Source organism: Schistocerca gregaria, chromosome 5 (assembly GCF_023897955.1).
Source record: "Schistocerca gregaria isolate iqSchGreg1 chromosome 5, iqSchGreg1.2, whole genome shotgun sequence".
In the NCBI taxonomy this organism is placed as follows: domain Eukaryota; kingdom Metazoa; phylum Arthropoda; class Insecta; order Orthoptera; family Acrididae; genus Schistocerca; species Schistocerca gregaria.
The window spans coordinates 641,491,279-641,518,644 of NC_064924.1; the positions used below are offsets into that span (position 1 = coordinate 641,491,279).

A 27,366-nucleotide genomic window follows, 5' to 3' on the forward strand; every position below is an offset into this window, starting at 1 on the left:
GACATTGTAGATCTTCTTGGTAGCACTTCTCCATCAACGTTGATGGTCCTAACTTCTCGCCGATCTGATGTCACGTACTCATTTTTCTTTTCGTTGCACCGAAGGCCAGTCCGCGCGAGTCGTTCGTTCCATTCTTGTGTTTGGTGCTGGAGATCAAACTTGTTCTACGGAGCCAACATGGCATCAGCAGCACAGAGAAGTGTCCATGATAGTGGTGTGTGTGTCCATCAGCCGGCCGCTGTGGCCTAGCGGTCCTAGGCGCTTCAGCCCGGAACAGCGCTGCTGCTACGGTCGCTGGTTCGAATCCTCCTGCGTGTGATGTCCTTAGATTAGTTGGGTTTAAGTAGTTCTAAGTCTAGGGGACTGATGACCTCAGATGTTAAGTCCCGTAGTGCTCAGAGCCATTTGAATTGTATTGATAAAGAAAATGCGATCTCACAGAGGTGGCCGTCTGACTTGAACTCAACAATAATCCTAACAGTTAGACGTTATGCACTAGTCCATTCAGATGAGAAAGAACTATATACTGTTAGGTTAGTCGAATATCGGGAGCACATCAGATTTTAATATTTACGATTAATACGAAGAAACGATTAAATGCAAGGAGTGGAAGATCCAGGTTTGTTTCGGAGAGTAACAGGAACATTGATTGCCTCCACAAATGAAATAGCAGATAAAAAAAAACCTCGTGCGAGCGACAGGGATTGCTGCTCCACTGTTGGAGTCATTAAGTAGGCGTGACGGAAAACATCGAGCGAATTCGAGAAGTGTTTCTAGGATCGTAACAGACGGGTGTAGCTCATATGCTAGTGGAACAGATGTGATCGACAAATGCAAATTGCGACCTTTGGAAAAAGGGCGACGAAGTTCTTGCGAAATACTGCTGGATAAATTTATAAAACCGATATTTTATCATTGTGCCGCTACTGACTATATCTCCGTAGGCGTCATGAGGAAATAAGGGGGGTTGGGTTGCGTTCTGAGGGGAGAAGTGAGTACTTTTTCCGTCCCGCAGTAAGAGATTGAAACTGGACAGGCATTAACTCCTGTTATCGCCAAGTACCCTTCGCCATGCACTGTTCATAACTAGTCATTACCAGTGCGCTATTCCAGTTGAAACTTCGAGCCATTGTACGTAATTAAAAAACAGAAACGTGTAAAAATTTTGTGGAATTGATCAAACTACATCTTAATCGGTACGTGTTCAGAAAAATCCACGATTACGTTTTCTGAACCGACGCACAGTGAACGCATACCGTTGATTGCCATATTGAAGATTACACTGGGACATGTTTATTTTGCACTCGGGAAGTGGTCACCGAAGAAATAACACCCTTTCTAAATTACTGCCCGATATTGCTTTTGTCCTACATTCTGCGTTACACGTCGATACAGCCGAACGCCATTACGCACGCTTTCAGTCGTAGACAACGTCTCGTGAACCTTTCTACGGACTGCAGCTACGTTGCCGGAAACCAGAGTTTCCGGCTTCGGAGTGATCTCCGGCTCTCGCGTCAGATGTGTGTGTAGCAGAGAGCGTGCCAGTCTAGAGATGCTGCTGACGTTGCTGCTCCGCAGATGAATTAACGTCACAGGCCGGGGCTATTCACGTAGCGCCTGCCAAGGCGTCACACTGCCGGCTTACATAAGACGCTGTTCGTTCTCTGCTGGCGTATGATGGAGCGTCGGGCAGTGGGCATTTCGTGTAGCTACTGCCGCGCCTCTGATCCCACTGGAGAACTGTACTCTATCAGAGGGTCAACAATCCTGTGATCGCTGTCCAAGGTAGTATGCACAGAAACGTACCAACGTCTAACATTTGTAAAGGAAGTGAGGCGAACGATTCCATTTTTTTTTTCACAAACGCACAACTGGACTGTGCCTAATTCCACTTTTGACGGTTACGGCAAGAAAAAAGGAATAAAAGTGAGATAGTGTTAATACTTTCATCCTTCTTTACCTCCTCTGCATTACTGCAGATGACGTGTCACTGAGCACATTTGTACTGTGCATGCAGACACGTGAGGTGCCTAGTTGTTTCCGCTGCCCTGTGTGGAATGCGTAAGTTCTTGTACACTTCACTAACCTGCTGTCTTCATGATGATGATGTCCCCAGCGCAGAAAACAGCACGCAGGTCGTGGATTCTTTTTCTTGAGGCTGAAATTAACTTCGCAAGGAACTGCTGCTACGAATAAACTAACTCATTTGGGAGTAAATAAAATTGCATGAAACAAATACTGCTATAACAGACAACATGTCTGTCTCCTGGAGCGGTCAGAACTGGAGAGCCGGACTGCCCGAGACACTTCGCGCGCCAAGCCAGCAAGGCGTCACCCGAACGCCACCGAAGTGCAGCGGCAGTAATATCGTCAGTTTTTTGTTTTAGCAATACTTTGATTTTAATAATTTCGAAATGACTGATTGACAAGTGGCTGTTAAGAGATGTTTATTTAAAAAATGAAGTAATTTGGATGACAGGTTTAATTAATAATAGCAACTAAAGTTTAACGTTTTGGCGCCCTACCGCCGAACACAGCAGCCAATCACAGAGCGGCAGCATCATGCAGGCGGTCTTTCTCACGGGAATGGTACCGAATCTATCATCCGTCACCGGTACCTCATCCCATATTGCGTCATCACTATGCTTCTAGAGCATCTCCACTGCCCTGGGAATAGCTTCCTGGAGCCTAATATGATGGCTGAATAAGCCAGAAATATTGCACGGTGTTACGCAGAATTTCTTAACAATTGTGTGTTATATGGCCCGTTACGTGAAGGGATGTTTATACACTGGTGTCCACAAATGCGGATATGTGTTACTGACATCGCAACATTAGAATAAGTCCATATTACTGTAGGTCCGAAAATCATTCGTTTGGGAGTAACACGGGTTTATTGCTGATGTTACGCTTTATGCATTTACAAAAATTTCTCGAAGTGACCTCCTCCTTCGATGCATGCCGTGAGCCTGCCTCTCATACTCGGTTGAGAATTCCTTGAGTGCATGGGATTTGGTGAAATTTATTTTGGACACGCTTCCTAAGAACATCGACATGGGTACGGGAATTAAATACCTCAAGGACTTTATAATTGTCCCCAGAAATAAACATCTGTTGGAACAAATGTGGCGATCGGGCAGGCAATGCATTGGATATCATCGACCAATCTATCGATTCCCAAACTGGTTATCGAGATACTCGGGTGGGAGTCTCTGGAGGAAAGGAGGCGTTCTTTTCGTGAAGGTACCCTCCGCCATACACCGTATGGTGGATTGAGGAGTATGTATGTGGATGTAGATGTAGAATGTGAGGCGGAGTGCAATCGTGCGTAAATCACATACGATGGATGGCGTATCGAGGTACACTATGAGGTAAATGAGTCACCTAATTTCTGAGAAACTGTTGGTACATTTGCCCAGTAAGACATTGTCGAAGAAACAGAGCTGCAAGATGATTGTGAATGATTCTGCCTCACACCTTGATGTTGAACAAAAGTGAGACGAACTAAAAGCAAATACCAAGACCGCCCGTAGAGACTAATGTAAGTAAAAATCCATGTCACGTGATAAAGGGTTCCTTTCATAACTTAAACTGAAGGTTTTTCGGAAAATGTTCGCACGAGGAGACTTCAAGAAGTAAAGTTCGAGCGTAACTGGGTCCACAGCCTTCGTGAAATGTTTGAAGGGAATCATTCCGCTCTTCACTGTTAAAACATTATTTATTGCCATTGCAATTTTGCCATGTGCTCATTTTCAAGCATTTGGAATATTGTAACCCACTCAATACTATAAAGCTGTGCCAAACTGCATAAGAGCAACTGTACGTAGCGTTATGAATGTATCTACTGGTCCATATACCACACATGTTAGAAAGCTGGTGAAACATTTATATAAGCAGTTTAGTTTAAATTTCATGTACCAGGCGTGGTAAATGGCGATACAGTCCCATCCGTAACTCATTATTTTCTGCAAGCATGGGAACTGAGCTCAATACTTCAATATGAGAGTTACGAAACAAGGTTTAGTGTCAATATTGTAATACTCACGGAACATTGCTTCGCAAGTTCAAAGTTTTTTGATATCTGATGATGATGGCAGATGCCGAAACGTCGTAATAAATGAAGACATTTTACTGAGCAATGTAAACGGTTTGATTAATACAGTAAGCAGTGTTGTGCGGAACTTACTTCGGTAATAAAGCCTTAAGAATCCGCCTTCTTGCACAATCACAGTTTTGTTTTATTCCCTAATAGCTTTCACCACAGTTGTGGCAACTTCAGTGTGTTTTCGAAGTACATCAGGCTGCGAGGTACAGTTATCTATTATCCAATTTTGTATGCATGTCAACTGGCGCCGATGCTGCAGCCTGAATCACCAACCGTGTCCCAAATTGCAAATAAGACGGCTGTTGTCTGCCGCTGGGACCTGGATACTCGTGTTGCGCATGCGCAAGGAACATACCGTGTCCGTTGCCCCTCTGAAACCGGACGTTCCGTGAGCCTCTGCCTCCAGATCTCTCCTCCAGACTCTGGAGACGGAGAACGGGCCGCGCCCGGTCCTGCTGGCGCCGAAAGCTCCTAACGTATGCACATCTATCTGCATCCCTAATACAATTATTTGCCGCTCCTTTGTGCGGCGGCGCCATCTTGTCCACGGCGTGGAGCCTAGCAGGGCGGCCAGCCCATTGTGCTCTCGTCTGACGCTCGGCGATTACTGCAGAAACAGCTCAGCCTCCTCCTTTTATTCTCTCTCTCTCTCTCTCTCTCTCTCTCTCTCTTTGTGTGTGTGTGTGTGTGTGTGTGTGTGTGTGTGTGTGTTTGTGTTTGTTGTGTGTGTGTGTGTGTTTGCACACGCTCGCTGTGGAACAGAACTACCAGGGCAGTTACTTCCGCGGTAACTGCATTCGACATATAGTTAAACACACCACATCGCGCGTTGACTATACAACAATATTACTGTTGGCGGTGGAGCTCCGGTTATTTTGGTGACCGCATATTTATTTATCGTATAGCAAACGTCTACATCTCCATTTATACTCCGCAAGCCACCCACCGGTGTGTGGCGGAGGGCACTTTACGTGCCACTGTCATTACCTCTCTTTCCTGTTCCAGCCGCGTATGGTTCGCTGAAAGAACGACTGCCGGAAACCGTCCGTGCGCTCTCGAATCCCTCTGATTTTACATTCGTCATCTCCTCTGGACGTATAAGTAGGGGGAAGCAATATATTGAACACCTCATCCAGAAACGCACCCTCTCGAAGCCTGGATAGCAAGCTACACCGCGATCCAGAGCGCCTCTCTTGCAGAGTCTGCCACTTGAGTGTGCTAAACATCTCCGTAACGCTATCACGCTTACCAAATAACCCTGTGACGAAACGCGCCGCTCTTCTTTGGATCTTCTCTGCCTCTTCTGTCAACCCGACCTGGTACGTATCCCACACTGATGAGCAATACTCAAGTATAGGTCGAACGAGTGTTTGTAATCCACCTCCTTTTTTGATGTCCTACATTTTCTAAGGACCCTCCCAATGAATCTCAACCTGGCACCCCCCTTACCAACAATTAATTTTATATGATCATTCCACTTCAAATCGTTCCGTACGCATACTCTCAGATATTTTACAGAAGTAACTGCTACCAGTGTTCGTTCCGCTATCATATAATCATACAATAAAGGCTCCTTCTTTCTATGTATTCGCAATACATTACATTTGTCTATGTTGAGGGTCAGTTGCCACTCCCTGCACCAAGTGCCTATCCGCTGCAGATCTTCCTGCATTTCGCTACAATTTTCTAATGCTCCAACTTCTCTGTATACTACAGCATCATCCGCGAAAAGCCGCATGGAACTCCCGACGCTATCTACTAGGTCATTTATATATATTGTGAAAAGCAATGGTCCCATAACACTCTCCTGTGGCACGCCAGATGTTACTTTAACGTCTGTAGACGTCTCTCGATTGAGCACAACGTACTGGGTCCTGTTTGCTAAAAACCCTTCAATCCTGCCACACAGCTGGTCTGATATTCCGTAGGCTCTTACGTTATCAGGCGGCAGTGCGGAACTGTATCGAAATATGGTGAAAAAATGATTACATGGTTATAAATATGGACTGAGAGTAAATAGAAGAAAGTCGAAAGTAATGAGTAGTGGAAACGAGAGCAGAGAGAAACTCCACATCAGAACTGGAGTCACGAAGTTAAGGACTTCTGCTCCCTACGCAGCAAAATAACACATGATGGACGCAGCAAGGACATGAAAAGCGGACTGTCTCTGACAAAGGAGGTATTTCTGGCCAAGAGAATTCTGATAGTATCGAACGTAATTTTGAATTTGAGGGAGAAAATTCTTGAGAATGTACATTTGGAGCATAGCGTTGTATGGTAGTGAAACCTTGGGAAAACCAGAAAAGAAGTATTTGAGATGTGGGCTACAGGCGAATGTTGAAATTCGGGTCGACTGATTATGTAAGGAATGAGCAGATTTTCCGCAGAATCGACGGGGAAAAGAATACACGGAAAACTGACAAGACAAAGTGACAGGATGATAGGACATCCGTTAAGACATCACGAAATAAATTCCATGATACTAGAGGGAGCCGTAGAGGAAGACAGGGAGTAGAATACAAGCAGAGAATAATTGAGGGAAGAGGTTGCAAGTGCTACTCTGAGATGGGTTGTCACAGGAAAGGAATTAGTGGCGGGCAGCATCCACCTTGTCAGAAGAGTGATGGCTAGAAGAAGAAAAAAACATAGCATACACCGCAAAATGTGCGATGTAAATGACCAATAACAATATTGTGAGTGGAAACCACAGAATTGTAACATAATTTTCAGTTAATAATAACGAAAATATCCGATAATCCGCTATCGGACTTCAACATCGTTTACGAAATTAATTGCGCCTGGTGTCACCATTAGAAAATCCTACGTATGTCAGCTATATGCCGTCAGGTTGCAGTGTTCCGTGAACTGAGGGACTGTATGTCTTGCAGGCTCTACCGGAAAACTGCGGTGTAGGTATAACGTTGAAGTGTACCGTCACACTTCCAGTGGTCTGGCTGTGGGTCAACCATCTCCTACATGGTACTGTAAAACCGTCTGGGATGCTTGTTATGCACGGTATGTTGCGAAATTCCGGTTGGGTTGCTTGGCTCCATATCTCCCTCTACTTACTAGGTTTGAAATAAGCGGTTGGCATGTTTTCTGCTCATGGGAGCATTACCGGTCGCAGCCAGTTCCTTCCGCTGCCAGTAAGCTCAGTGTCAAACTTTTGGCTTTCCAAAGGCGTCTCTTCACGGTAAACCGTGATGGTCGTTGGCGTGTACGCTACGTTAGCGAGGGGCATTCGGAGTTGTTAGTAATACTTGTGCTTGAGGCTTTCGCGTGGTTCGCTCAGTAAACTAATTTCTCCTGTTTAGTAGCTTGACAGCTTGTTCCAACTTATCATGGCGGCTGTGACGTCAAGCGTCACGGCTTATCTTCATGCAGTGCTCTCTCCATTTTGGTATTGAAGAGTGTCTGTCCGGACAAACATAACAAGTAGCGATAACTTACGGACACCTAGTTGCGAAAAGGCAAGTGCCGAACTAAAATGAGTTGGAAGAATCGTAGGAATTACTTTTACCACATATGACTGATTCAAATTGTTTGTTGGGCTGGGAGTCTTACCCATTTCGTTCGGAGGGAGAGAGAAATGGTTCAGATAATGGCTGTTGTTATCTCGACGGCGTGGTCAGAGCGTTACAAACACAATATGTACTCTGCTGACGCGGTCAGGCTGGATAAAGACGGCAGAACACAGCAAGGGACAAACAGAAATAAGGACTGTACTAGCCTGTGGTAGCCGGTTAGAAGAAGGAAAGGGACGGAGTCTCAACAGTTTCTACTCTAACAATGGATTCTAGCAATGAGCTCTGGGAATGCACAATTCATAGCTTATATGTTATTTGCAGATGAGCGGAATTCACAGTGTGTGCGACAAGAACTAATACAAGAGAAAATTTTTTCCTGCAAAAGACAAAGGCTGTTTATTCACGAAGAGACAGCGCCTCTTTTTCTACGCCCCGTACGATAGTACTAATACGAAACGTTTAATGAGGGTTGTATTGATCGAGGAGATGCAGTAGCATGGTCTTCTCATTCATCTGACGCTAACATCTTAGATTTATGGCTATGGAGGCATTTACGTGCATTGGTATATTGAACAATTACAGACAGTGTGCAAGTAAGTGAGTTCACAAAGTTTTCTGAATCTTATACAAGGAAGGCTGAAGGATGTCTAAGAATATGTGCTAAACATATTGAGCACTTCCTTTAGTGTCAACGGAGATATAGCAGTGATGAGACAGAATGAGATTTCAGCGATTATTTGTTTCCGGATATAAGTCTGCTTACTTTCTAGTTTTTGACAGTACTATCTACTGTAAGAATTTGGGACACTTTAAACAGCCTGTCTATACAGGGTGCAACGAAAAGGTTTGAACAAACTTTCAGGAAACCTATCTCACACGTAGATGAAGGAAAGATGTTACGTGGACATCAGTCTTTAAACGCTTTATTTTAGTGTGAGAGATCAGTTTCTACAATTCCTCAACACATTGTGTGAAACAACAGGAAAAGAACGTATCAGCACGGTATGAAACGTTCTGCAGACAGTGACGTGGTCAACATTACCTGGTTCAGCTAACTGGCTTGCGGCGACACTAGGTCGTGCTGAACCGGATAAAATAGTTCCTTCTCACCCTTCTAGGCTTCCACCAGTCGCGAGTGGAAGGGTTAAAGCTCGTGTGCTCCATAAGACGATGATAAATTGCTTGAAACATCCTCCTGTCAGGACACCGTCGTTCTGGAAAAACTCCCGATACAAACGCTGAGCGCCGCCGCCATTACCACTGCTGATCTGTACTGCAAATGGTTATCAGCAAATTGAGTACACTTCCATTGCACTGTACCGGAAACGAAATCCATGCTTAAACACTTGATTCGGTTGCTGACATTACCTCCGTTCAATTAGAACAACGGACACTGGCGGTGGACCTAAGAATGACAACCAGCATTGGCCACAATGATGGTACGAATCCGTTGCTCGTCGCTATTTGGGCCATTTATCAAAGGCCACCTACGTTGATATCATACCACACATCGGCGCCAATATTGTTTGCTTTCTGTCTTTCGCGTTTCGAAACCGACTTTGGTTGTTCGGTCGTTCCGCATTGAGCTTTCGAAATGTCTCAGGTACAGTGGAGCAGTATTACTCATATTAAAAACCGCAAATGCACAGGTCGCGATCTATGCGCAGCCATGTTTACGCTGCCACTACACGAATCCAGCTCGTTTTTGGCACCAATGTGTAGGCGCTGTCCCATAAATATTGGCTAGCGCTGGCACCGGGACGAAGGATAGCAAAACACAACCGACAGGGTGTTTCGAACATTTCATGTAGGAAACGTTTCCTGGAATGCTGGTACATTGGGTCTGTGCCATATCGTTCCCGACCATCAGCAGAACTCATCTCACCAGGTCACTGTTTCTCGGTCGTCTAAGGTGCAACCGATATGGCCACGAACCAAGGACAGGCGCTGCAGGCAATCTCGTGCTGTTAGCAAATGCACTGGTTCCACATCGATTTCTGCTGTTACTTCACGCAGTGTAGCTTTTCTGTCATCCCTGACAACTCTGTGCAAACGGCGTGTAGATCCAATTACCATTCCACGATCAAAGTCGGTTGTTCAGTGAAGGCCGTCGGCCACTGTGTTAAGCGTGGTGAGAGGTAATGCCTGAAATTTGGCATTCTTGCCATTGTGGGTCTCAGAATATTTGGTTCCCTGACGATTTCCGAAATGGAATGTTCCAAGCGCGTAGATCCAGTTACTATTCCACGTTCAAAGCCTGTTAACTCCGGTCGTGCGGCCGTGATGACGTCGGATACCTTTTCACATGAAACACCTGACAAGGGAACCTCCCCATCGGACCCCCCCTCAGATTTACTTGTAAGTTGGCACAGCGGATAGGCCTTGAAAAACTCAACACAGATCAATCGAGGAAACAGGAAGTAGTTGTGTGGAACTATGAAAAAAATTAGTAAAATATACAAACTGAGTAGTCCAGGCGCAGTATAGGCAACATCGAGGATAGTGTGAGCTCAGGAGCGCCGTGGTCCCGTGGTTAGCGCGAGCAGCTGTGGAACGAGAGGTCTTTGGTTCAAGTCTTCCATCGAGTGAAGAGTTCAGGTTTTTATTTTCAGACAATTATCAAAGTCCAGGCACTCACACATAATCAACTTCGCTCTCCAAAATTCCAGGACATGTTCAGATTTGCTTGGACATACGCAGGATATGACGGTCTACACACGGAAAAATTTGGAAATGTTAAAAACATATGTTTTAACAGAGCACAGGGAAAACAGTGCGACTGTGAAACTGTTGCATTCATTTGTTGCAGTTTATGTGACAAACTCTTACGTTATCACTTTTTTGGGAGTGATTATCACATCCTCAAGAAAACCTAAATCGGGCAAGGTAGAAGAATCTTTTTACCCATTCGCCAAGTGTAGAAGTTAGGGATATGTTGTCGACCCACCTGTCATGTGACGGGTCGACAACATATCCCTGTCATGTGACGCACATGCCGTCACCAGTGTCGTATGTAATATATCAGATGTGTGTTCCTGTGGAGGAATCGTTTGACCTATGACCTTGCGATCAAATGTTTTCGGTTCCCATTGGACAGACACGTCCTTTCGTCCACTAATCGCACGGTTTTGCGGTGCGGTCGCAAAACACAGACACTAAACTTATTACAGTGAGCAGAGACGTCAATGAACGAACGGACAGATCATAACTTTGCGAAATTAAAGAAAGTAAACTTTTCACTCGAGGGAAGACTTGAACCAAGGACCTCTCGTTCCACAGCTGCTCACGCTAACCACGGGACCACGGCGCTCCTGAGTTTATACTATCCTTAGAAGATGCAACAAGTCCACTAAAGAGACAGCTTACACTACACTCGTTCGTTCTCTGTTAGAATATTGCTGTGCGGTGTGGGATCCTTACCAGGTGGGATTGACGGAGGACATCGAAAGGGTGCAAAAAAAGGGCAGCTCGTTTTGTATTATCGCGTTATAGGGGAGACAGTGTGGCAGATATGATACACGAGTTGGGATGGAAGTCATTACAGCATAGACGTTTTTCGTCGCGGCGAGACCTTTTTACGAAATTTCAGTCACCAACTTTCTCTTCCGAATGCGAAAATATTTTGTTGAGCCCAACCTACATAGGTAGGAATGATCATGAAAATAAAATAAGAGAAATCAGAGCTCGAACAGAAAGGTTTAGGTGTTCGTTTTTCCCGCGCGCTGTTAGGGAGTGGAATAGTAGAGAGATAGTATGATTGTGGTTCGATGAAACCTCGGCCAAGCACTTAAATGTGAATTGCAGAGTAGTCATGCAGATGTAGATGCCTATCTTGCGCATGGACTACTCTGTATATTTTGCTTATTTTTTTCATAGTTCCACACAACGTCTTCCTGTTTTCTCGATTGATCTGTGTTCAGTTTTTCAAGGCCTATCCACTGTGCCAACTTATAACTAAATCAGAGGGGGGTGCGATGGGGAGGTTCCCTTGTGAGTATAAATGTCAGCTCCGCCAATGCACTGCCCTTTTATACCTAGAGCACGCGATGCTGCCGCCAGCTGTATATGTGCATATCGCTATCCCGTGACTTTCGCCATCTCGGTGTAAGGCAGAGGGGCAGGTGTGAGCGGAGCAGGGTGTGGAGCAGGCAGCCAAGTGTCGCGCGGTATGCGCGTCACGTCACGTCACGTCACGTGACACCAGGGGCAGGGCTGCGCGGCTGAGTCAGCGCAGCGGCAGACGGCGCGGCTGCGGCTGCGGTCGGCCACCCAGCCGCGGCTGTGTTTATAAATAGATGGCGGCAGCGCCGGGCACAGCCCGTCTGTGTCTCTATCTCTCTGTCTCTCTCCTCAGCTCCTACACACAATCTGTCCGCAGCTGGACACATCCAGACCTCTCCTGGCTGCCCACTGCCGTGTTATCGACCTCCCTGTTCAGTGAGTCCTGCGCCTTCCCGTTCAAACAGACGCCTTATTTGTCGACCAGGTGCCGTAACGTTTGTTTCCAATAACGTTCATAATTTTCTGCATGTTGCGTTTCAGGCTGTCTTAATACACAAAAATCATGGGACAGCGATGTGCACGTAAGGTAGTCTCGTGTACGCAAGTATAAGACAACAGTGCGTTGGCGGAGTTGCAATTTGTACTCAGATGACTCGAGATTTCGGAAATCGGTATTTCTACGTTGACAATGTCTAGAGTGTGCCGAGAATACCAAATTTCAGGCATTGCCTTTCACCGCGGACAAGGCAGTGTCCGACGGCTTCGCCGAACAACCGAGAACAGCGTCGTTTGCGTAGAGTTGTCAGTGCTAATAGACAAGCAATTCTGCGTGAAACAACATGAGAAATCAATGTGGGACGTATGACGTACGCCAAACGTATCGATTAGGGCAGTACGAAGCGTGGCGTTAATCGGCTATGGGCAGCAGAGAAACGACGCGAGTGCCTTTGCTAGCAGCACTACACAGCCTGCATAGTCGCTCTTGGGTTCGCGACCGTATCGGTTGACACCAGACGACTGGCAAACAGTGGCTTGGTCAGATGAGTTCAGGTTTCAGTTGCTAAGAGCTGATGGTAGGATTAGAGTTTGGCGCAGTCATCACGAGAACATGGAGCCGAGTTGTCTATAGGCGCTGTGCAAGCTGGTGGTCGCTCCGTAATTGTGTGCGCTGTGTTTACATGGAATGGACTGGTCCTCTGGTCCAACTGAACCGATGGCTGACAGGATATGAGTATGTTCGGCTACTTGAAGACCATTTGCAGATTTATGGACTTCGTGTTCCCAAAAAATGAGGGTCTTCCTATGGATGAGAAATCTCCATGTCACCAGGCGACAATTGTTCGTGATTGGCTTGGAGAACATTCTGGACATTTCGAGTGAACGATACGGCCACACAGCGCCCGATATGAATCGCGCTGAAAATTTTTTGACGTGATCGAGAGGTAAATTCGTCCGCGAAATCCTGCACTGGCAACATTTTCGCAGTTGTGGATGGCTATAGAGAAAACAAGTGTCGATGTTTTTGCAGCGGAATTCCAACGACTTGTTGAATTATTACATGTGGGGTCGTCCGGAGAGCGAGGTGATACGGCAAGCTTGGTACTTCGCTAAGGAACCACAAGTAAAATAATCGCCGCCAGAAGCAACGACGGAAGTCTTTCGCGCAGTCACGCCCGGAAGAGTTCCCATAAGCCGCCGCATCAGCTCGATTGCTTACGTGTGAGTGCAGTGCCGCTCAACCAAGTGAGCAAGCACTGCCCAAGACGACAGAATCCACTTCCTACCGAGCCAGCGTTGCGGTAGTTGTATTAGACTGAACTGTGTATGAAAGTTCGTCAGTTGTACTCTGTGACAAGACACTAATATCTTTGTCTTAAGCGACACGTTAATGTTCAGTGACATTGCGTTTTCTCTGCACATGCATTGTTACCAAATTAAGTATTTCGTCGTGTTAAATTTCTAATAAAATTATCTGGTTTTACGCGTTGTTGCACCTTCTCAGCACCTTCCAGGAGTGAAGCTAGCAACCCACTATCGTACCCATGAGTGTTATTTCGTTAGGTACAACATAGGTAGAAGTCCTGGTTGGTTTAGATTTCCCTGGATCATCTTCAGATCTATGTGGTAGCATCAGCACTCTGTCGTGTCTGTATAGGAAATAGTATTTCCTGGGTAGACACGATGATCGCTGACGCAACTACGTAGGTCTAAAGATGATTCAGGTAGAGCGAAACTAGACATACTGTAATTAAAAAAAAAGTCAACTGGGACTGAAAAATAACGACATGTAATTCAAAAAGCAAAATATCGATACAGTTGGTGAATCCTCTCGCGATGAATATGTCGGTTGTAGTGATTTCTCTTAGTTTCATTGCCGGAGGTTAGACTGGGTATCACATTGCCGGATCTGAGTCATCCGTACACATAGCCAGAATTGTTTATTTCATCTGCCAACTGTCCCGAGAAGCTGCCTGTGATTCATGCAAACGCTGCACTTCCGCTAGGTCCTCTCTGCAATCACAAAGACACACACACCTTTTTTACTACCTTTTTTAACATCTTAGGTCATCAGTCCCCTAGACCTTAGAACTACTTAAACCTAACTAACCTAAGGACATCACACAACACCCAGCCATCACGAGGCAGAGAAAATCCCTGATCCCGCCGGGAATCGAAGCCGGGGACCCGGGCGTGGTAAGCGAGAACGCTACCGCACGACCACGAGATGCGGGGCAAATTGTTAGCAGCTAATGATTTGGCGATTCGGAGATATATATATATATATATATATATCAGAATCGTCAAATCATTAGCTGCTAACAATTTCTCTTTTATCTTATCTGTGCTTAACTGGGCTCTGTATTGGAAGAGCTTTTCTTTGTGATTGCAGAGAGGACCCATCGAAGGTCTAACGTTGGCGTATATATCACTTAAGTTTTTCATTCTAGATGCGCTTTGGTCTTCAGTGGCCGTCTTGGTATCTTATTTTATGATTGAGTGCGCCCATAAAGACGTCTTCACATGACGGGGCGAAACGGTGATAAGATTATCAGTGAAGAAGAACTGGCCCTCGCTAGTACCCATGAAGTTCTGCAGTGACTTAGCACGAGTGCATGGCAGTGACAGCTCGTAAATACCTGCCTCGCGCTAGGTGTGGCCGCTGTCGCCCCCACAAGTAGCACACGTGTTGCCCACGTGATGGGTCCGAACCGAGGCTCCGCCCACGCGCTCGGGCCAGACTTTTACGACGCGCCTGCAGGTTCAACGCGCTCGCTTCCTGTGGTTGTGAACGCAGTCCGCTGCCCACCTACACGCGTCCACAGCAGCCGGGAAGCTGAGAAAAGGGGATTGCAAGTGTGCGAGTGGATCATACTACAATACAGCCTGTCAAAGCTAAGGAGTCGTATTTGGTAGCTTTTGTATGATAATTTACCATCCATGAAAATAAGCTGATTAAAGGCATCGTCATTCTTCGCTACAACTCGATGTAATAAAAGGTCGACGCAAATTGTCTTTGTCGGGTGTTCAGATACCGAAATATGTGGTTTTCTAGTTGCATTCGCTTTGCTTCCTACTGGCAGTTGTATTTTATATCATCTCTGGTTCGATCGTCATTTATTTTTCTGTCCTAATAGGAAAAATCATGTACAACTTTCAATGTTTCAATTGTTTTCGTGAAAACATCGAACGTCGATATTAACAAGTATCATATTACTCGTCTTTGCTGAAGCTTTCGAATGCCATTGGAAAGAGAGTGAAAGACTTACAGGATCCGTTACGTGTACGACATGTGTTTGTATTGGATAGTACGGCCTATCCGGGGGGGGGGGGGGGGGGGGGGAGAGATTTCTCTTCTCGCAATATTTAGGAGCGTGCAACACCGTAGGTTAGATTTCAGGCAGTCTTTCTTAAACACTGAGTCTGTGACGCAGACACAACGTCACTTCCGCGCCCCTCTTCAATATATCCGGCTTGTTCCATACCGCCACATCACCTTACGGTGGGTTGAAAACTTCAATGCAACTAGCTCCGCAATGGAAAAGAAACCACCTGGCCCTTCAGCGCTGCCCGTTTGTCCGGAAACATGGAGCGACATAGGACGTTTACCATACTGAGCTCGAAGTGCTAGGAGTTGAAGGATTAAAGAGTCAAAAGTGCGCAGTATTCTGCCTAAAGATGTTTATCGCCACCCATACGAAATTCACGTAGTGACTTACTGAAGTGATTCTGAACAGCGTCGTCTTTTATAATAACATGCATAAAAACCTGGTCAATAACGAAAACATGATTTTTCTCACGAGTGATGAACCTCATTTTGGATTAGTTGAGTTCGTTAACAAACAACACTGCAGATATTGGTGAAACGAAAATCCTCAGATGTTACAGGAGTCCTCTCAACGCAGCCCAAAAGTAACAGCGTCCTCTCTTCTAACAGAGCGCTATTGGCTCCTATTATCTTGAGGAAAACAGTATTACTGTGGCTGTTAATATTTTTTTTCCAAGAGCTACATTACGATGTTCCAGATTCCCTTGTTCCACGAAACGCGACATGAGGAGAGTATGGTTTCAACAAAACGTCGCAGTTGTACTAATAATCCAATAGCTGTCTTGCCGCGTCAGTTTTCAGATGACCTTATCTCCAGATAGGTAATTTTCACTAGCTTCCTGGCTTCCGTGATCTAGGTTTATATGACTTCTTTTTGTGAGGATATCTAAAGGCACACTGCCTCGAAGGTCTGAAGACCACAATCCAGGAAGAAATCTTATTCCACAACAGAAGTTAATTGACGATACTGTGAGTTTTCGGGACCGGCTACAGTCATTCGTCAATAGAGAGCAAACGGGCAACATCTGTGCAATGTAATATTTAAACCGTAAATGAAACAATGAAATTCACGACATGCACTAATACTGTGTTAAATAAAAATATTTTTACGCAAAACTGAGTAAATACATCATAAATGAAAGCCCTGCTATTCATGTAACTAGTCCTTAATATCATTCCACTAAAAGAATTTCTGATGCTAAATTACCCATGTAGCAAAATTACGTGTTCTGAAGGTTAGTAATATTTGCGGAAATAATGGTTAAGGTACATTAACTGATATACGCAGTTGCGAATTTGAAAAAGTATCTGCTGTATAATGAAATGACACTGAAAATTACCGAGCGAGGTGGCGCAGTGGTTAGCACACTGGACTCGCATTCGGGAGGACGACGGTTCAATCCTGTCTCCGGCCATCCTGATTTAGGTTTTCCGTGATTTCCCTAAATCGTTTCAGGCAAATGCCGGGATGGTTCCTTTGAAAGGGCACGGCCGATTTCCTTCCCAGTCTTTCCCTAACCCGAGCTTTCGCTCCGTCTCTAATGACCTCGTTGTCGACGGGACGTTAAACACTAACCACCACCCCCACCACTGAAAATTTGTGCCGGCCCGGGACTCGAACCCGGATGTCCGCTTAGGCTATCTGAGCACGCTTTACGTTCAGAACAAAATTTCCGTATGTTGTCAACCACATGTCTACAACCTGCCCTCGGACATCCATTATGTATATTCCCGTAAGAGGAAACATTATAATGGAAAGTTGCTTGCCCGGTGTCAGCGGATAAACACAATATTGCATGCATGCAGGTATGTATAAGGAAAGTTGCAACGCATAACAGCACAGGCATTGCAATATCAAGTATTTAGGATGTCTTGAACTGCACAGGAAATAAAGGTGGTGTTAAGTTTCCCGCAACTCACCATGTAGAACCAAGGCGTTCGTTTTGTACACTAGGCTAGATGGCGACCTCGTTTCAGACGTACGCAAAAACCGCCACATCGTCGAACTCTAGTCAAAGCACATCCGGGTTTTCATCTTGCCGAGAAGCGTTTTTTACCATATCGTCGACGACGCGATAAGCAGAGCAGAGCAAAGTTTGGACGAAAATATGACGCATTCCGAAGAATCCCGGCCAACAAAAGACACCGCCGCGAGGCAATAAAATTTTACGTTCCCGCGACGCCGCCGACATCTGAAATATTTGCACGGAGGATCGTGAAATACTCGGGCGACCGTATCGGCAGGGTTGCCACTCTTATGCGCAATAAAGAGGCTGCGTCCGCGCCTACAAAATCGCGGCCGTAAATCTGTCGCGATCGCGCTCTCGCGCCAATAAAGTTGGCACGGCGGGTGGGTCGCCAGTTTTTCGTGGCGCCGCCGCCGCCGCCGCCGCCGCGACGCCGCCACCCGTCAGCCCCGCGGAGACGCCGGCCACGCCAACAAAAGGGCCCCTCATCTGCTATGCGGCTCCCCATTAACCAGGCCACGGCCCCTTATAAGTCAGTCAGATCGCCCGCGCCGATAAAAACACCGGCGCAGACCTGGCCGGGCCCTCCGTGTTTTTTAATGCCCTCCTCACCTTTCTCTTCTTCTTCTTCCTCCTCCTCTTCCTCCTCCTCCTCCACTCCGCTTTGCCGCGCCCACTTCACCCGACGTCCTTTTTATTTTCGCCACTGACCTTCCGACTGGCGCCACACGGCGCCGTTAACCACTTCAGCCATTGTTGGGTTGCGTCGCGGCGTTTGATATACGACCCCATTACAGAATGCGGGCCGGCGCGGCCGAAGGCGTTATTGTCGTGGAAACGCTGCCCACCCCCTTCGGCGTGTAGCGCTGGCGGGCAGCCTGTTCCAGGAGGAATGTGTGACTGGGACACCGGTCACTCTGACAGAAATATGTGTTCCGATGTCATCTCGCCGTCGCTTCGGACCGGTCCCCGGCTCCATTGTCCCTCGCTTTCGGCTGAGCAGTTCCACGGTGTCTTTTTCACTCAAAACTTTTCCACTGTTCCGCTGTAACGTTAATGGTTGACAAGACCGAAGACCTCCACTTTCATCTGAAATTTTGGTAAAAGATGTACTGTATTCTAAGATTATACTATACCTTTCTTTTCAGCGCCGTAGTTACCACCGTTTGCCTTTGCCTTGTACGGAAGACCTTAAAAATAACCAAAAAATGAAAGAAACCATCTCTCGTTAGCAGCAGCAGCAGAAATTGGATGTTCAGTGTTGACCATCTGTAGATCTTTCCTTGCATCTGTATCGCAGCTGGGCGGTTTCTAACGTGTTCTAACCACTTCCCATTAACTCATCTCCGCTGCCCTTTCTCTTGGGCTCCGGAAAAGAACTACTTCGGTCCTTGTACAGTCTACTTCCCTGGCTACCTATTCCGCCTGTCTTCATTATCTGCTACGTGCGTACTAACGTTTCGGACTTCAGCCTGTTTCCAGACAAATCTGTTTGCTGCCCTACCTCGCCCAGCAACTGTAAAAAGGATTCTATCCGTTGCTTACCAGCAGTTTTTGAAACGTTCTCTGTAAAAGCCCACGCCCCAATTCAGAAAGTCAAAGCTAGTAGTACACACTTATTTTAAATTTTCCTTTCCAGACGCATTGGATGGCTAGTTTTTAGACTCCATTTCGGTTTCCCAAATTTCTCTAGGCCATTGTCGTTTAAATCTTTCGCAGTGCTACTTTATTTTGTAGTTCAGTACCTCAATTGCACTCAACTTTTTTGTCTCTTTTTTTACTTCGCATTTAATTGTCCCTCTCCCCCAATTCTTTGCTTTCCGACTAGTGAAAAGTAAAGCAGCCGTCAAAACGGGCTTGAAAGATACCAAGAACTTGAAGCGGAGGACGAATTTGTGACGTCGGAATATCGAATTTCACGTTGCGAAGCATTCACGAGCGCGAAAAACACTTTAAAGTCCTGTCTCATTTGAAGAATGTCCTATGGAACGTAAGCCAATACGATGGAAGATCACTTTCTATCTCACCGTTGGCCGAAGGGCTCGATTTGGTAGTACAGTACACGTACTAAGGGTCTAAGTCACTAAGTCTTCGATTTCTTCAAATCTATTACGTCTCTTTACGAGTATTCTAACGATTCCACGTGACCTGCAACTGATTCTGTGTCCGGAACTAAGAGCTTCTTTCATATAAAAAGAAAGAAGTTGAAAGCTACGTATTTACTATTAGCCCCTTCCGACTAATCCATTGAATCTCGTCTGAGTAGCTGTCATCCTATTTTCCCTAGATACAAGAGGATATTTATTTAAAAATTTCGTCGTTAGTTTTAAAATAGTTATTTTGATGGATAGCTGCTACGTTATTAGTTAATGATTGATGACATCCGATTGCCGCGCTGGATTAGCCGAGCGGTCTCAGGCGCTGCAGTCATGGTCCCGGCGGAGGTTAATCCTCCTTCGGGCATGGGTGTGTGTGTTTGTCCTTAGGATAATTTAGGTTAAGTAGTGTGTAACCGTAGGGACTGGTGACATTAGCAGTTAAATCCCATGAGATTTCACACACACCAGGGCATGTGTCGTGGGCCGGGTCAGCAGGTATGTCCTTCGAAGTCCTGACATAATGGAATGGCCAGAAATTAGCGTAGACTTAAACCCCGATCGTACATATGTGGGACATGCTTGACAGACGTTCATGCCAAACATGTGGCTGGTTATAGTAACGTCACGCGTGGAAAGGAATTTCGTTCTACAAATTAGTATTAGTAATTTCTTTGTCCAAGAATAATATTCAATGATGCAGGATCTGTCAGTTTAATACAAGGCAGAGAGAGCTCATATACACAGGAATATGAATATACACACGTGTTTAATGAGATGAGGACAGGCTTTCCAAGAACTCTCATGAACTGTCATTGAAGAATGAGATCTGATAGCACAGGGTGACCACCATCATTTGTACGGAGCATGAAACGTAGATGTCAGGTAGTGATAAATACTCACGGAGGTCATACACGCTATTGAAGCTCTCAAAATCTAATGACAAGCACCCACGATGAAGGGATTCGTAATTGTTTCCACTTTATTTCGGACATATGTCTGACATTTAAATTCTTTTTATGTAAACTATCGAGGATGAAATGATTTCTTGTTTTGTACTTCCGAAAGAGAAAGGTATAATTTGATGGTAAAGTAACGAGTCCTCAGTTCTGGTCAGTGGAGTATGGCAGATGCCCATTCATGTGTTCCTAATTCTTTTGAGCGGTATGTTTAATGTTGTCGTGTTCCTTTAGTCTTCGTCCCGAGATTGTAGTTTTTCTTTGTTGGTTTCATGATATCCATTCCCAGGTCAATAGCATTCCTGGGAAAGGCAGGTATCGACGTATCTTTTTTATTATAAAAATCAGTATAATTGTACAAATTAAACCTAAGTACATTAGTAGGTCCTATTTCTAACATTTACATTTTACAATCTGCATCTTTTGCTTTCTAACACTACAGGTTAATACTATAATGGCTTCGCCACTATGGCGACAATTCTACTGTTATTTACTACGCATGTTATTATGATTATTGGATTGAATTTTCTACTACTGTTAAACTTTGATACTACTTTTAACAATTTACTATGACTACTCTACTGCAGCGTCACAGGTGTGCCAGAAGATGGAAACCTAATTTTGCTCTCCTATCCCACTAACCTTTGTCGCTGCAGTTCTATACTAATCTAATTATCCTAGTTCTGAGCCTCTAACTAATCTATCTCTATATCTACTGTCATGATCGGTGCGTTGTCAAGTCCGGTGATGATGTACTGCCCCCCCCCCCCCAAACCTAGTCGTAAAACATGGCGGGTTCCAGCCGTGAGGCGGCTGGCCAAGTCCATGTCCTGGCGGAACAGGAAGGGTGTACGGAGTCTGTCTGGTGTTGTTTCATCAATTGTTTCTCAGGTATTCTTTGAGGACTTTGCCTGAGGTCGCATCTGCTAGTTTATTCGGGACATCTTGCCTGAAAAGGTGGGGCGTGTCGTGTTGTTTGCTAGTTGTTCCCTAAATTGTTGTGCAACATCGTCGAAGAGGGGGGGGGGGGGGACACTCTTACACCACGTGGTCTGGGGTGCCCTGCACTGCTCCACAGTCACACGCTGGTGTGGCCTTCTTCCCAAACCGACACAGATATGTTCGGTAGGGTCCATGTCCGGTAAGAAAGTGCAGCAAGCATCTTGAAGTTCCTAAAGTTCGGTAAACTCAAGATGTTCTGTACTGTGAGGTTCCGCAAGTAGTGTACAGCAGTGAATATACAGGGTGTTACAAAAAGGTACGGCCAAACTTTCAGGAAACATTCCTCACACACAAATAAAGAAAATATGTTATGTGGGCATGTGTCCGGAAACGCTTAATTTCCATGTTAGATCTCATTTTATTACTCCTCTTCAAATCACATTACTCATGGAATGGAAACACACAGCAACAGAACGTACCAGCAACACTGTTACAGTAAATGTTCAAAATGTCCTCCGTTAGCGAGGATACATGCATCCACCCTCCGTCGCATGGGATTCCTGATGTGCTGATGCAGCCCTGGAGAATGGCGTATTGTATCACAGCCGTCCACAATACGAGCACGAAGAGTCTCTACATTTGGTACCGGGGTTGCGGATACAAGAGCTTTCAAATGCCCCCATACATGAAAGTTAGAGGGTTGATGTCAGGAGAGCGTGGAGGCCATGGAATTGGTCCGCCTCTATCAATCCATCGGTCACCGAATCTGTTGTTGAAAAGCGTACGAACACTTCGACTGAAATGTGCAGGAGCTCCATCGTGCATGAACCACATGTTGTGTCGTACTTGTAAAGGCACATGTTCTAGCAGCACAGGTAGAGTATCCCGTATGAAATCATGATAACGTGCTGCATTGAGCGTGGGTGGACGAAACTAAAATGAGCTCTTACATGGAAATTAAGCGTTTCCGGACACATGTCCACATAACATCTTTTCTTTCTTTGTGTTTGAGGGATGTTTCCTGAAAGTTTGGCAGTACCTTTTTTGTAACACCCTGTAGCTGTGCGACGCCGCATTAACCCGGTATCCGCTTGCAAGGAGAGCGTGGCTGGCCGTGGTCCACGTTGTCGTGACGCGCCACTTTCTGCCCGCCGTTTCATCTCGATAGCGGCGGAGCGCCGGCGACTTATGCGATCAGATGCCTCGCCTTCTGAGTTACTGCCGACGCACCGACCGGTGTATATATATAGGGTATAGAGCAGGCAGGCAGCGCTTCGCTCGCAGATACCCGCACTTTATGCGCGCGCCCGTCTTCGGACGCTGCGGGGCGCCTGCTTTCTCGGCCTTTGTCGCTCCTGCTCCTCGTTTTGCTCCGCCACCTGGTAGATATTAATGCCTGTCCGCCTCACATTCCGTCCAACAGCTGCAGCACGAGGGCCGCAGCTCTGTACCGGCGCAGAGTCGTGCGTCCAGCTGCTTGTCGGCATAAACCAGCCGGCGCGCGACCTTCTCGGGCCACGGTCCTCGGCTGCGCGCTCGCATTGGCCGGTCACTGTTCGACGATTTGCTCGATAAGCCGCTCAGGCAGTGTGTGTAGCCGGCCGGAGTGGCCGTGAGGTTCTAGGCTCTACAGTCTGCAACCGAACGACCGCTCCGGTCGCAGGTTCGAATCCTGCCTTAGGCATGGATGACTGTGATGTCCTTAGGTTAGTTACGTTCAATTAGTTCTAAGTTCTAGTGGACTGATGACCTCAGATGTTGAGTCCCATAGTGCTCAGAGCCATTTGAACCAGTGTGTGGCTGTATATGGGAGGCGAAAGCTGCAGCACCGCCACTTTCCCTCTCAAAAGGCGGAGGCTACGAGTTATTGTCATCGTCATAAGTGATTTAGGTTAATTTTCTAAAAAAAAAAAAATTGTCGTGTTCCGTGGTTGATACATGATCGAAATCAAATATTTAGAGCATGCAGCAGCGATTAGCCACAATTTGGTTTTCGTTAACTTGTGAATTTAACCTTCGTGATGATGTACACTACTGGCGATTAAAATTTCTACACCACGAAGATGACCTGATACAGACGCGAAATTTAACCGACAGGAAGAAGATGCTGTGATATTCAAATGATTAGCTTTTAAGAGCGTTCACACAACGTTGGCGCCGGTGGTGACAGCTACAACGTGCTGACATGAGGAAAGTTTCCAACCGATTTCTCATACACAAACAGCAGTTGATCGGCGTTGCCTGGTGAAACGTTGTTGTGATGCCTGGTGTGAGGAGGAGAAATGCGTACCATCACGTTTCCGACTTTGATAAAGGTCTGATTGTAGCCTATCGCGATTGCTGTTTGTCGTATTGCGACATTGCTGCTCGCGTTGGTCGAGATCCAATGATTGTTAGCCGAATATTGAATCGGTGGGTTCAGGAGGGTAATACGAAACGCCGTGTTGGATCCCAACGGCCTCGTATCACTAGCAGTCGAGATGACAGGCATCTTATCCGCATGGCTGTAACGGATCGTGCAGCCACGTCTCGATCCCTGAGTCAACAGATGGGGACGTTTGCAAGACAACAACCATCTGCACGAACAGTTCGACGACGTTTGCAGCAGCATGGACTATCAACTCGGAGACCGTGGCTGCGGTTACCCTTGACGCTGCATCACAGAATGGAGCGCCTGTTTACACGTCTGTCACCTCTTGTTCGCATTGACGGCACTTTGAGTAGTGGTCGTTACATTTCAGATGTGTTACGACCCGTGGCTCTACCCCTCATTCGATCCCTGCGAAATCCTACATTTCAGCAGGTTAATGCACGACCGCATGTTGCAGGTCCTGTACAGGCCTTTCTGGATGCAGAAAATGTTCGACTGCTACCCTGGCCAGAACATTTTCAAGATCTTTCACCAAGTGAAAACGTCTGGTCAATGGTGGCCGAGCAACTGGCTCGTCACAATACACCAGTCACTACTCTCGATGCACTGTGGGATCGTGTTGAAGCTGCATGGTCAGCTGTACCTGTACACGCCATCCAAGCTCTGTTGAATCAATGCCCAGGCTAATTAAGGGCGTTATTACGGCCAGAGGTGGTTGTTCTGGGTACTGATTTCTCAGGATCTATGAACGCAAATTGCGTGAAAATGTAATCACACGTCAATTCCAGTATAATATATTTGTCCAATGAATACCCCTTTATTATCCGCATTTCTTCTTGGTGTAGCAATTGTAATGGCCATTAGTGTATGTGTGCAGACAGGAGCGACAAATGAAAGTTTGTACAGAGGCAGGGTTACGAACCTGGGTCTCTTACTAACTAGGCATATGCACTAACCACTGTGCCAGTGATTTGTCTGAATGGGAATTTGGATTGAGGAAGAGGCGTGCTGCGGTATTCCATGCATTTAAGCAAAGCCACTGTGCCAGGGGGCCGTAGTGGTGTGAGCGACGTGTCGGAGCTATTTTGTCATTCTGCGCAACGGATTAATCTGATATGTACCCTTTACCCTGTGGCTCCTGCAAGATGTTTTTTCCACCTCCACACTACTGCAGAAGTCAGACAGACGCTCCTAACGTTCTAAAGAGAAATGCCTGAAAAACTTTCAGCAATAAATATCTTCTGGAGTCGTCCGCTGTAAGGAGATGGTTTCTCAAGTTTGTCGAGTAGGAAACTGATGTCTGTTCTGCTACTAGCACTTACCGGTACATCGTATAGGTATCAAAGATGATCCTTTCTGCGACTATGAGGAGAAAGGAGATCTAAAACAATAATCTCTCAACCTAGAACATTGCGAAAATGAAGACACCCCTTTAAAAAAGTGCTCCGGTGTTATTGTGGTATGAAGATGGTGAAATTTACAAAGCCATTAATTTAAGCCAGACTGTGACGTACGATTTTGAGACTTTGTATGCTATCAGTCCCTCTCTTTAATTTTTAATCCCCGGGTGTTGCCCCTGTTTTTTTAGATGTTTCAATAACTGGACCAACATTTTGGAAATGTGGTTCGAGCCCCTACACAGATGTTAAAGAAAAAGAACTGCAGATTACTGTCTAGCAGTAATAGTTCTTCTCGTTTGTGAGTCTTTCATCTCCCCGCACTTGTGACACCGTGCATTTATCCCGATCTACGCCTAAGTGCAGTGCCCTCGCTCTGTTTACATGTGGATCTATTGTCGCATGTAATAGTCCAGTATGCCTCAGTTATTGGCGCATTTATCTGGTACACACATTGTGAAATAGTGATATTCCGCCAGTATAGAGTTTGAGCATTGTGTTGCCTTCTACAAAACAGAAACTGACTAGTGTCCCTCGTGTAAGTGTTAAACGCAAGACATCAGCATGTTCTCTGGTAGCATTTGATGTGAAACACTTTGTGTGTGAATGCGCCGGTGGTGTAAGGACTGTTTTAAGCTGCAGGAGCCTCCAAGCGCGGTGCTTTTGATCCTGTCCAGGGTGCCCCGACGTAAGCTGCAAGTGCAGTGCTGTAAATTGCCGGACGGCGCAGGGAAGTGTTCGGAGGCGCGGTGTCACTGCTGTGGAAACGCGCGCTGTAACTGATATCCGCCGGCCTGGAGCGGCAGTGGGTGTTGTTTACGGTGCTGCGCCGAGAATAACAGCCCAGCCCAGAGCTGCTAGCCGCTTCTCTCCTCGGAAGTGATCGGCGCTTTGTGGGTACCAGCGCCTTTTTCCGGGCTGCCGCCGGCGCTGAGGTCGTTTGGCGAGCCACGGTGACTCTGACACTGGCGACGCACATCTGTCGGTAGCGAGAGTGACTTGTGGAGTGGCCGTTAGTACCAACCTGCCACTTCCTCGGACGGAATCTTTACTCGCGAATGACGAGCGTCAGGGTTCCAATCACAATGTAGCAAGCAGGTTGCATGAGACATTGAGTATTGGACGCGATACAATAGGTATCTTACGTTACCGACTGGACGCCTGCATCTACATCTGCTTAGTGTGCGGCGAAGGTCACTGCAGTTTCTCCTTCCCCCATCACCCCGCCCCCTTTCTACTCAATACCCCTGTGTACGAGTCCGAAGTTTTGTAGTTTTAGGACATGGTCATTACAGCAGCTGTAGGTCGGAGGAAGAAGTTTGTATTTCGACTTCTTTTAGAACACAGCCTCTTGGGCTTTTGCGATAAGGCTCACCGCGATATTTAGACTAGATGAATACAAGGACAGCTGTAGAAAAAGAGAGGCATCAGCATGTTGCAGGCCATGCTTCAAAACCAGGTGGCTATTGAATACGAACTGATGCCACACAGGGTACTGGTAGCCACAAGCGAATATTATGAATGGCTATACAGGGAGGCCATGGAGAATTTGAACACCTCAGTAATTTTAATCGGATATCGGATAGAGCAGGCGAGGGGAGCGGGGGGGAGGGGAGGGGGGGGGAGATGACAGCAAACGGCATCTAGATTCCCATACTGAAGATGTGCACCAATCTTCCACCAAAGGGCGATAGCAATAGCGGGCGACAGCAGTCAACAAGCGGGGAATTGGCAGTCGAATTTTCAAATCATGTGACAGCACGCTTCTGCGCGGGAGTACGCGGAAATGGAATTTTAGTTAAGTCAGTAGAGAGAAACTGTGTATGCCGGACCCTTCAAAAACGCTATGACCCCTCTCCATAGACGTGGGGTTTCAACAAATGCATCCGACCTCAGTAGTGCGAAATACTTTAACAATGTGTCACACTGGCGCTGGCAACAAATCCATGCATCTCTTTTTTTTTGTACCTTTCGTATCGCTACTATTAACTCGACAGAAGAGTCTGACGAACTGACGAAAAGTAATCAACGAGTTGAACATGGGTTTTATTGGCGGCTTCTTTTCGACGTGTATTACACTTATGATTCTCACCCTATAGGTTTTATAACACACTGGCACTGGAGTTTGTTTCGGAAGTTCTAAATTTCGGTTTAACAATAGCAGTATTGCAACA

At 46.2% G+C, this 27,366-nt stretch overlaps 1 protein-coding gene across 1 annotated transcript in view; it reads left to right on the top strand.

Moving 5' to 3' along the window:
- Positions 1–27,366, top strand: part of LOC126273092 (repulsive guidance molecule B-like) — a 1,683,331-nt gene that overhangs the window by 1,518,252 nt on the left and 137,713 nt on the right. The window lies entirely within an intron of this gene.